The sequence below is a fragment of the Lepus europaeus genome, chromosome 19 (genome assembly GCF_033115175.1).
Source record: "Lepus europaeus isolate LE1 chromosome 19, mLepTim1.pri, whole genome shotgun sequence".
Taxonomy (NCBI): Eukaryota; Metazoa; Chordata; class Mammalia; order Lagomorpha; family Leporidae; genus Lepus; species Lepus europaeus.
In genome coordinates, this window is record NC_084845.1 from 38,904,279 (window position 1) to 38,915,436 (window position 11,158).

Below are 11,158 nucleotides of genomic sequence, written 5' to 3' on the forward strand. Positions count from 1 at the left end.
CTCACAGTTCACAACAGAGACCAAGCAAGAGAAAACACATATAAGTACTTGGGAAACCGTGAAAGTGCCTATGTCAGTAACAGATGATTGTAGTTTTTTAGATATCTATTTAAGGACATTTCACTTGCAAGTGGCCAGAGATTTAGCTCAAATAAATGAGCTGAAGTGAAGAAAAAAAAGAAAGCAGGGTAGAGGGATGTCTTGGCGCATGGGACTGAAAGGACCAGACAAGGAAAGTGGGATTCAGGGGCTGAAGTGGCGCCATCAGAATTCTGTCTTTCTCCTCCCTGCTTCCCTGGGCTCTGTCATCAGCCAGCTTTGAGAAAGCCCATGCAGGTTTCACTGCATTGTACTTGGCTGGCACCTTTCTCCAGGGTCAGGAGAAAACCGTGGACAGCTCTCTTTGGTTTATCTAAGCACGGATCTCTCTCGGACTGGTCTCTCTGGAGAGCAGGGCTTTCGGTCACACCACATCTCTGCATCTTGGGGAGGGGTTAGTCAGCCTGAACTCCACAGACCAAGAAGAGCGAACCAGGACCGTACAAATGAAAAGCGGAGTGTTACGTGCCCAAGCAGAAATAGATGCCTCTTGGGGAGAGCAAAGGCACCCTCTAAGCCAATATCAAGGAAGGAATTCCCGATTTTCCATTCCTTACTCTGGTTCTATCGCATTGAGTGTGTTGAGTTCTGTGGCTTCCCCCATCAGAGGAGCAACCAGTACCAATCATTCCACGCCATCTCCACTTTAAGCAACAGATCTTGGGAAGCTCTTGCTCAGCCCTGGGGAAGAAGGGGGACTGGGGTACATTCAGGAGAAAGCGAGAGGGGCTGCTCTGGCCTGAAAAGTCTGAACATGGGGAAGATCAGTGTAATCTGGACCCTTGCTAAAGACATGATGAACCTTGGGAAAGCGCTGCAGGCCTCAAGCCTGGGGATCCTGGAAAGTAGGCATCTTAGGGAACTCTTCTGTGTTTATCAAAGAGAGAACACCAAGTCTCATGAGACCTCTTCGTCACTCCCTAGTGACATGATCCTGGGCAAATACAGCCCATGCAGAGGGGCATTCTAGCGAATCCAGTTCAACTCCCTTTTTCTTAGGAATTTTCTAATGATGACCCTTGGGCTCTCAGAAGAGGGGAGTTAGGGTCGATGAGATGTAAGAAACAGTGACTGAGACTTCTGAAGGTGCAGAAGCCATTCTGTGATACGAGGACGAAAGTCTGCACAAAAATTTTACCTTAAATCAAAGGTGTACTGTTCGTTCAATTGTTCATTTGGGGCTTTGCTGTTTCCAAGCTGGCTTAGATAGCTTTCAGGCTAAAACACATAGATAATGGCAGCAAAGGATGCACATAATAAAAATGACCCATGGAACATTCTAACTTGAACATTTTTTAAGACTGGTGGAAGATTTCTTTTTAGTAGGGAGTGACATAGAGAGAGGAAGAGACAGAGAGAGAGAGAGAGACAGAGATCTTCCATCTGCTGCATCACTCCCTAAATAGCCACAATGGCCAGGGCTGGGCCAGGCTGAAGCCAGGAGCCAGGAACTCCATCTGTGTCTCCCATGTGCATGGCAGGGGCCCAAGTACCTGAGTCATCTTTTCTTGCTTCCCCAGGTGCATTAACAGGAAGCTGGATTGGAAGCAGAGCTGCTGGGACTGGAACTGGTGCTCCTATAGAGGATGCTGGTGTCACAGGCAAGGTTAACCTGCTATGCTATAGTGCTGGTTCCTGGATCCTGAGCTTTAAAAATGTTTTATAGGGCAGGCACTCAGCCTAGCAGTTAAGACACCTATTAAGAATCCCAAGTCTCTCATTAAAATGTATGGGTTCAATACCCAGCTCCGGCTCCTGATTCTGGCTGTCTGCCAAGGCTGACCCCAGGAGACACCAGTTGATATCTCAAATAATGGGGTTCCTAGCACCTAAACTGGAGGCCTGGATTAAGATCCTGGCTCCTAGCTTTCGTCCTCTGTCCAGATACAATAGTTGCACGCATTTGGAAAGTGAGCCAGCAACAGGAGTTTTCTCTGTCTCGCTAATAATAACAATAAAAAAATGATAATAATAAACTAAAGAAAATAATTTTGTGACCATTTGAGGAGGCTTTCTTATAAAATTGCTAAACTTCTTGGAAGTTCTCTTTATTTTGGAAATTGCCAAGTTGTATTCGTATGCAAAGAGGAAAGTCAGGTGCTGCTTGGCAGGCTTTCGACCCCTATGGGAGTCTGGCCTAGTCTTCTTTGGGTCCACCTCCATGCTAATGTGCTTGGGAAACTGGGGATAATGGCTCAAGTACTTGGGTCCTTGCCACCCATGTGGGAGACCCAGATGCAGTTCTTGGCTCTTGGATTTGACCTGGGTATTGTGGCCACCTGGGGAATGAACCAGTGATGGAAAGTCTGTGTGTGTGTGTGTGTGTGAGAGAGAGAGAGGGAATCTGCTTTCAAAATAAATAAGTCTTTAACAAAAATACGAGGAGGAAGGTGGGCATTTGGTGCGATGCTTAAGTGCTGCTTGTGGGTGGGGCGCCCGCATCCCACGTCGGAGTATCTGAGTTTGAGTCCGGGCTCTGCTGTCCCAGCTGCCTGCTAACGCTCGTCCTGGGAGCTCACAGGTGATGACTCAAGGAGTTGGCTCCCAGCCACCCATGCGGGAGCCCTGGACTGAGTTCTTGGCTCCTGGCTTCCAACAGGCCCTGCCATGATTAGTTCAGGCATTTGGGGAGTAAACCAGCAGATGGGGAATCCCTCTCTCCTCTGTCTTTCCAATTCGTTATTATATTTTCACGGATGAACTCTGGAAATTAAGAGCTCTCTATTTCTAGTTGTAAGCCTTATAGATTTGCTTGTTTGTTGCCACTGGAGTGATACAGTCCGTTACTGAGCTGAGGACACCTAAAGATTGTAACAGAAGAAAAACATTAGGGGGCTGGTGTGGTAGGTTAATCCTCCGCCTGTAGTGCTGGCATCCCATATGGGCGCCGGTTCAAGTCCTGGCTGCTCCTCTTCTGATTCAGCTCTCTGCTATGACCTAGGATAGCAGTAGAAGATCTCCCAAGTCCTTGGGCCCCTGCACCCATTTGGGAGACCCAGAAGAAGTAACTGGCTCCTGGCTTAGGATCAGCTCAGCTCTGGCCTTTGCAACCATTTGGGGAGCAAACCCATGGACGAAAGACCTCTCTCTCTCTCTGTCTCTCCCTCTCACTAACTGTGGCTCTACTTCTCAAATAAATAAAATTTAAAAATATTTTAAAAATCCAAATGTATTTAATGCACAAAAGGTGCTCCTAGGTCTCTGACTCTGTGACAAATGGAGGTCATGGACAAGGACAAAGCATTGCTCTTCTGAGTTAAGCTAGTGAAGCAGCAAGATTAGAACTTCACCAAGAGGACACCTTGCAGTAGAGGTGTTTTCTTACCTGGTGTTAGTTATTCTTGTATTTGAACAGATTCACGGAACAGAGGCAGGAGAGAAACCCAGTCTAGAAGAAAAATCATGGAGCGTTGACAGTAAGAAGGGATTTTCATGCCTATCTCAGTGAAAACCCTCATTTTACAACAATGCTGAAACCCAGAGAAGAGAAATGGCCTGGCCAGCATCACACAGCTACTTGGTGATGGAGCCGGAAATATGGCTCGAACCTCTGCGATTCACTGTTACTTAATTCCATCTCAGTGGCTCTGATCAAAGGACACGTTTGCTCTCACACATAAAGAAATAACTTGACTTTAGAAAAAAAAGGGCTGGCTAGGTGACTAATGAGTTATATCTACCATGAAGCGGGGTACCCGTGGTCAAGTGCCAAGGTCCATTCATGCACGCGCTTTCATTTCTGCACGGCGAACCCTCATCTGAATGCATAAGTGAGCACACCTAGCCCTGTGGAAAGATCATTAACTGAGCGGTGCTGGGGCCGCAGGTGCGTACCCCACAAGCTTGGGTCTGCACTGCTGGGAGTGCTGGAGATTGTGAAAGTGCTCATTGCCCAACGTGGGGTTGTGTCCTGGCACACAAGCTCCCTCTCCTGGGTAGTAGCCCCTAGTTGAATTTAAAAGCACAATCGATACCTGAACACTGAGCTATTCTCTATCTATCTATCTATCTATCTATCCATCTATCTATCTTCTATTATCTATCACCCACCTACCTATCTTCCTCCAATATTCCTGGAAAATTCACTTTATCTTTTATTTCCATTTCCACAAAATTTTTGAAGTCTCCTCCACTGTATTAATGTGTATGTGTGTGTGCAAAATAAGCATGTGCAGAACGATAAAGAGGTACATATTTCTTTACCCGAGGGTTTGTTTATCAGAAACCTTGCAAAATTAAGCATACAGTTTTCTTTTTAAACCCCGTTATGACCTTGTGCATCAAAGTTGAGTTTTGTAGGGTCTGGAAAATTACATGACAAACGATTGCTCACTCTGACACATAAATATGAATGGAATGAAAGCATAATGAAAACAGCTTCAAAGAGGAAATGAAGATATTAAAACAGAGTCTGGTGACAACTTGGGAAAAGAAAGAGCCCTACTCATATTTGGGCTCTTGGGTCTCAGATTCAGTTTATTTTCATTTGTTTTGTGCCATTGGAACTCATCTCCAAAATCCCTTCTTTGAAAGCAAAGAATTGCCTTTCTGTGTGTGGGTCCTAGCGACACGAAACCCATCTCATCCATGGCATTGTGGGGCAATACTGCTGCCACTGATCAGGTGGGCCCAAACCGCATCATTTTAGGATCTGTTTTAGCATCAGAAATCCAGCATAGAATTTGTCTCCAAATTCGGAAAGCCAAACAGGAACAATAACAACCAACATCCCAGAGGACACAGCTCTGAGCTCTCTTTGGCCTCGTTTTGCACCAATATCAAACTCCTAACCTTCTGAATGTACAAAGAGGTTTTTTGTTTTAAATCTAAGGGACAAATGACCTCTTCAAATTCATAATGAGGTATGCACTGAGCAGAACACGGCCCAAGGTGAGTCATTCATTAATCATAAACAAAACAGGACCAGCACACACTGTAAAAAGAGGCAAGGTTGCCCAATCCCTTTATTTAATATTAACTACATTATGTTTTTCCTGTGAGTTCTGAGAAGGTGATCATCTCAATTTCTTCGTAGCCAGCTCAGTGTGAATGGATAATTATTTCCCTTAATTCTGTTCTCCCTGAAGGTTAACCCTGTTCAACAAAATGGTGTCTTGTTGCCTCTTGTGGGTACACTGGCGTGTGTGTTAGAGGGGACCCACATCCATAGCTGAAGACTTCTAACTAGAACCCTTCAAGCATAAAAGATCTGCCCACAAGAATATTTCACATGACATGAACAATATTTGTGATTAATAGCAGCAAACCAGAGAAGCATAATCCAAGCAAGATATGATTAGCTTATTAGAGATATCTGATATGCTAATTATCTTCACAAATTTCATTGCTGATGACTGTTTTGGCAGAAATTTGAGCGAGGGAAGAGGAAACTTGAACTTTTATATAAGTCAGAAACAAAGCACTGGGGCCATTGGACTTTGGCAGAGCTGGGAGTGGTATTAAGTATTTTATTCTGTCTGATGAGAAGGAAATTAAATAATGAGAATAGAAATCACTGTGACGATGGAAACTTGAGTCCAGGAGAACTGGCTGTCATTGTCAGAAGCTCTTCCTTACGTTTGTTGACAAAAGGCTCCTGGCGCTGAAGAGGGCGGGTACTGTGATGTGGTTTGGCAAGATCCGCCTGGTGCCTTCAGGGGCTGTGTGCATCCCTGCCTGCTTTGGATCAACTGTTCCTAAAGGACTCTCGCTCCTCAGTCAAAATGGTGTCTCTTGCAGGGCCACCAACTTCCCAGGTTGCTTGGGCCCCAGCCAGTCTTCACCACACTCTAAGTGTGAGCTAGGTGAAACCAGTTGAGCTACTGTCACCGAAGCATCACAGAACATCACCCCTTGTCATAGGGGTCCAGGCGGAGGTCACCCAGCTTCTTCCTTGGGAAGCCGGGAAAAGCCATCTCCCAGAAAGGACCAGGAACTTACAGAGGATCCGTGAAGGATGCTAGAGAATTGTAGCTGGAAACAGCCAGCCACCTGCTGTGGGCCACCTGCTCAACCACAAAGGAGCTCAGGCTCACCTCTGAGAGGTCTGCAATCAAGAGAGGCATTTTGATGTTGATGTTGATGGCAGGCAAAATATTTTAAAAACACTCCTAGATTAGACTAAAGTTGGAGAGATGGACTTTCCATAAAGTAGGCTCCCCATCAAACCGGCGGCATGATTGAAGGGAAAATTCTTCTCTCTGTGTCTCCCTTGGTGATCTCCATATGGGGACCAACATGTCCTTGGGGATTCATAAAAAAAGGAAGTCAGGTTACACGCAGGGCAACTCCTTGGCGGTGGTGACCACGACTACTTAGCACTCCAGACACAGTAGAATGAGCTGCTCCTTCAAAAACCAGAGAATCCGCTCTAGGTAAAGACCTGGGGAACGCTGAGTTTTGTCACGGCACCAAGAATTCAAGCAGAGTGCCCAGGTATTCTAAATTATGTCTCAGGAGGATTTGGATACCTCATTCATTGACTTAACCCTAAGGTAGAACTGGTTTGGTCCAGATTAGACACTTAGGTACTGAAAGAACAACTGTTGAGTGCCTACCATGTGCCAATCTGCTGGGCACCTCTGAAGATGACAAAGCCACTGTCCTCCATGAGTGTTCAGTGAACACAGATAAGACCCTGAACCCAGTGGGCTAGTATTTAAGAAGAGAATGGGTTCTTGGGTCAGAGTGCCTGCTTTAGTGCCTTAATACTGCCATTTACTGGTTGTGGTCTTTGATGAGCTACTTAACATCTCTAGGTTTATGTCTTCTCGATGGTAAACCATAGAGAATAAAAATCCTTGCATACATAGGGCTAGGCTATCACAGATGGGCAGGCAGCAGAGCCAGCTCCAGAGTAAGCGCTGGGTATACTTTGGCTTTTATTAGTGCACATGGGTGTTTGACACAACAGCCAAACCGCTGCCTGGGACCCTTGTGTATCATACTGGAGGGCCTGGTTTGAGTCCTGGTTCTGCTTCCAATCCAGCTTGCTGCTAATATGCACCCTGAGAGGCAGCAGGTTGATGGCTCAAATCCTTGGGTGCATGCCACCCATGTGAGAGACCCAGAGGGAGTTCTCGGCGCTTACCTTTGGCTGAGCCCAGTTTTGGCTGTTGTGTGCGCTTGGAGAGTGAACCAGTGGATAGAAGATCCCTCTTTCTCTCTTAGTGTGTCTCTGTCTGTCTTTTAAATAAAAATGAAAATCAATCTGTTCGCTCTTACTGTTGCTGTTACAGTCGCTGTTTTTCTCTGCTTTCCCTTCAGTCTTCCTGGGTAAACACTCAGAGTGCTGTCTGCTCTCAAGACAGACTCTGTATGAGGGAGCTGCACAAAGTTCAAGGGAAGTGGGAATCAAAAGACATATTTATTTTGGTGAATTTTTAAAATTTTTAAATTTTTTTAGTGAAAGCCAGGAGCCCAGAGCTCCATCTGGGTTTCCCAGGTGAGTGGCAGGGGCCCAAACACTTGGGCCTTTTGCTGCTGCTTTCCAAGGTGCACCAGCAGGGCACTGGATGGGAAGTGGTACAGCCGGGATTCAAGTTGATCAGTGCTGGGACATGCGTAAAAAAATGTTTGGTTAAAAAAAAATGTTGAGACCCATGCGTACCATGAACTTTTTGAAGCCCCCTCATATCTCCATTTATCCAGCCATCAAAGACTTGTGATTCTATTAAAGGCATATTAATTGACTCTCCCAAATGTTTCAAAAGTAGGAGAAAACAGCTCTATTGTCCTTTAGGGTTTTTCTTCTCCTTACTCAAACTCTGCATATAGTAGCTCTGTTCCAGAAATTCTGGTGAACCCTGATGCATGCAGGAAACTTGGGTTTGGCTAAAGCAAGTCTAAGTTATCTTCCTGGGGAACTTTGTGCAATGGCATTGAGGCCAACCCTGATGTTTTCTCAGCAAAAGGGGGGCAACGCGAAACCCGGAGGAAGTCAGCTAAATAACGACTTCTCTTGTCGCCACGGCTGCAGTTGCTGTTGCCTGCACCAGCCGGTGTGTTGCAGGCAGCTTTGATTGAAAAGTTAATCAGCAGCCTTGAGTCTCTATCAATAAAGAGAGATTGATTTAAATACTTGATGAATTTTTTTTAAAAAGCCCTAAACCCCCGATATCTGAAAATGTGGAAAGAGTGAGTCAAGAGACAATGAGAGATGGATCGTGGCAGGTTTTCATCAACATGATAACATTCTGTAGAGAAGAAAGTGGTTGTGGGAGCAGGAATTCAGTCTTGATGTGGAGGTTTAGAACGAAGAAGGGGAAAAAAAAAAGGGATGGAGAGCTGATGTGGATGGGCTGATTGTGTAAGTGTGCATGTGTGAGTGGGGGGTGGGTATGTGTGTGCACGTGAGTGTGTGGGTGTGTATATGTGTGTGTGAGAGTGTGGTGGGTGGGTGTGTATGTGTGTGTGAGTGTGTGTGTGTATGTGTGTGTGTCAGAGTGTGTGTGTAAGGACAGACCAGAGCCCTGGCAGAGATTTCCCAACACTTTGGCCTTCTCCCTACCTTGGCCCAAGATGATCTCTGGCCTCAGAGGATGTTGACAAGTTGCGCTTCTTCTTGGCCCAGATCAGAGAAGTGTGAACAGCAGAGGGGATTGAAAAGACGCAGCAAGTGGTACTGGGGCATAGCTGGTTCAGTAAGCCGCTGCCTGTGATGTCAGCATCCCGTGAACAACGCTTCCAGTCCTGGCTGCTTAGCTTCCAATCCAGCTCCCTGCTAATGCACCTGGGAAAGCAGTGGAAGATGACTCTAATCTAGTAAAGTCCTGGCCACCGACAAGGAGACCTGGATGGAGTTCAGCCCAGCCCAGCCCTAGCTGTTACATCATTTAGGAAGCAAAGAGAAGATTTCTCTTCTCTCTGTCTCTGATCCCTCTCTCTAACTCTGCCTTTCAAGTCAATAAATACATCTTAGAGAAGAAAAGGTCCCAAAAGGCTTCCTGGACGAGGGGTACTGTGCTGGACGTAGAGGACTGAGTATTTTAGAGACTACATAGGTACGGCTTTTAAAAATAATTGATTGATCGATTTTTATTTATTTTAAAGGCAGAAAGAGAGTGAGACACAGGGACAAGGGGCAGACATAGCTCTTCCATCCATTGGTCTACTCCCCAAATGCCGGTAACAGCTGAAGTTGAGCCAGGCCAAAGCCAGAAACCTGGAACTCAATCTGGATCTCTCACGTGGGTAGCAGGGACCCAAGGACTTGAACTGTCACCTGCTGCCTCCCAAGGTGTGCATTAGTGGGACGCTGGAACCGTAAGTTCCAGGACTCAAACCCAGGTGTTCCAGTGTGGGCTGAAAGCATCCAAGTAGCATCTTAACCACAGCACCAAAGCCTGCGCCATCCTTAACACATGTTAACACAGATTAATGTTGCCAACAAAATACCTACTGCGAAGCTGGAAGAAAATAAATACTCCCCAAATGGCTGGTATGAGTATAATGACAGATATAATTTTTAAAAGTTTTATTTAATCATTTGAAAAGCAACATGAGAGAGAGAGGGAGAGAAGACTCTTCTGGTTATTGGTTCACTCTCCCCAGATGCCTGCAATAGCCGAGATTGGGCTACGCTGCTGTCAGGAGCCCAGAAGTTCATCTGGATCTCCCATAGAGATGGCAGAGACCCAAGTACTTGGGCCATCATTTATGGTGTCCTGGGTGCATTAGCAGGAAGTTGGATTGGAAGCTGAGGAGCTAGGACTTGAATCAGCCTTCTGATATAGGATGCTGGCATCTCAAGCAGCTGCTTAACTCATTGCACAATACCCACTCTGTGACTGCTACTGTCAATGCATGAGCTGTATTCCTCACTAGGCCTCCATAAATATAATATGTAATAGGTAGATATCCTCTATATGTATATATAACCAGGCCTTCTATCTTGGCCATGTCCCTATCATTCCCAGTACAAAGTGCATTTTGGGGACTCTATGCCCTTGATCATGGTGTTCTCTTGGCCAGGGGCACCAGCTCTATATTTTTGTCTATCAAAAAACTTCTTGGGTCCTGTGTTGTGGTGCAGTGGGTTGAGCTGCCACTTATAACGCTGGCATCTCACATGGATGCTTGTTCAAGTCCTGGCTGCTCCACTTCCTATCCACCTTCCTGTTAATGGCCTGGGAGGGCAGCAGAGGATAGCCCAAGTACTTGGGTCCCTGGCCCCCATGTGGGAGATGAAATGGAATGTTCCTGGCTCCTGGCTTTGGCCCTGCCCAGTCCCGGCATTGCAGCCATTTGGGGAGTGAACCAGCAGATGGAAGACCTTCTGTTCTCCCCGCCCCCTCTGTAATGCTGACTTTCAGGTGAATGAATTAATTTTTAAAAACAAAAGGAAAAGCAAAACTTACTCTGCATTGTCCAGCTCGAGAGTTGCTTCTCGGTGGTGTTGGTTTGGCCCCTACGATCGGGGCGCCTTTGCTCCTGCTTGGAAGGCTCCAGCCTTGGATTGCATCTTGATTATCTGCTATTGCTTTTTCTTGCGTGATTCGGAGACATGGACATGACTATCTCCCTCAACTTGACTCTGAAGCCCCTCGGTCCTGATAGTGCTTCCTAGTACTGACGCCCAATCCCGCCCTCATCCTTCACCCTGCCCAGCGGCCAGAAGGCACTCAGTAAGTGACTACTCCACATTACAGGTTATTTTTGGAAAACCAAATGTTTTCTGCAGAGAGGTTGCTCAATTCATTGTTAGCAGATGCTGAGTCCTTTCCAGGAATGCACCGAGCAAGCAAAGTACGCAATCTTCCCTGGCGAGAACAGAGCTTCGATGGCGAGCCATGGGAGAGAGGTCAGATGAGTTCTGAACAGGAATGATTGGCAGAGAGAGAGGAACAAGGCAAAGCAGCCCAGGCTGGGGGATGACAGCAATGTCATGGGCATCTGTATACAAAATGGCCTCAACACTGGTCTTTTTATCCACAGCCACTACCATGGAACCTTGGAATTTCCAGCTTGCTGGGTGGTTTTCTGGAGTAGGTATGGGCGGGGCACCCCTGGAACAACTTGTAGTAAACGCCTGAGAGTCTGCTCCCCACCCCCATGGGAG

The 11,158-nt window shown here is 46.4% G+C and overlaps 1 long non-coding RNA gene across 1 annotated transcript; it reads right to left on the minus strand.

Moving 5' to 3' along the window:
* Positions 1-5,035: 5,035 nt before the first annotated feature.
* LOC133748404 (uncharacterized) lies at positions 5,036-10,725 on the minus strand. The gene is made up of 3 exons (XR_009864453.1): positions 10,458-10,725; positions 8,609-8,830; positions 5,036-6,341 (listed from the first exon to the last, which is right to left on the minus strand). It is a non-coding gene; the product is annotated as an uncharacterized LOC133748404 (long non-coding RNA).
* Between the last annotated feature and the right edge of the window lie 433 nt (positions 10,726-11,158).